Here is a 626-nt window from a genome sequence, read left to right as displayed (position 1 = left end):
ATATTTGGGGTCGTTGGCCCTGTTTAATTAAAAGAGAGGACAGATTCAAAACTGATTCGTAAATAATGTTGATTTTGGAAGGGAGAGCAAGGGCAGGGATGGGGAAGGTGGTTGGGGGGGGGTCCATTGGGGAGCGAGGGAGGGGGGGGAGGTTCAGGCTTAGTATAGGGGGACGCAATTTATGCTTCGAGAATTTTTTGTAATAAAGACAAAGCCCCGGGATTGTTTCGGAGTTAGTTACATGTTAATTTATTTGTCTTTATCATTCTTTAAAATACCAACACAAAAAAATAAAACAGAATAAAGAAGAGGCGTCCATTATCGAGCACTAGCGTAGAGACAGCTATTTACATAAACGCACTTATACAAAGCACAAACGCATTCAGAAGAATAAATATATTCGAATACATTATGGATGTGTGTACGTTGGTATAAATCTTCATCTACATAAACAAGAAGGATTACGATAAGTACAGTATGTATATATTTGCATTATCTATCTTTATCTCCTTTTATATATGAGATTACGTAAATAAACCTAATGAATGATTGAATAGCAGTAGCCATATATCTACAAAACAGTAACAACAACAATGTTAATCATAATGATGATAACCAATACACCA

This window comes from Penaeus monodon, chromosome 30 (assembly GCF_015228065.2).
Source record: "Penaeus monodon isolate SGIC_2016 chromosome 30, NSTDA_Pmon_1, whole genome shotgun sequence".
Classification (NCBI taxonomy): domain Eukaryota; kingdom Metazoa; phylum Arthropoda; class Malacostraca; order Decapoda; family Penaeidae; genus Penaeus; species Penaeus monodon.
This window is presented reverse-complemented; position numbering follows the sequence as displayed.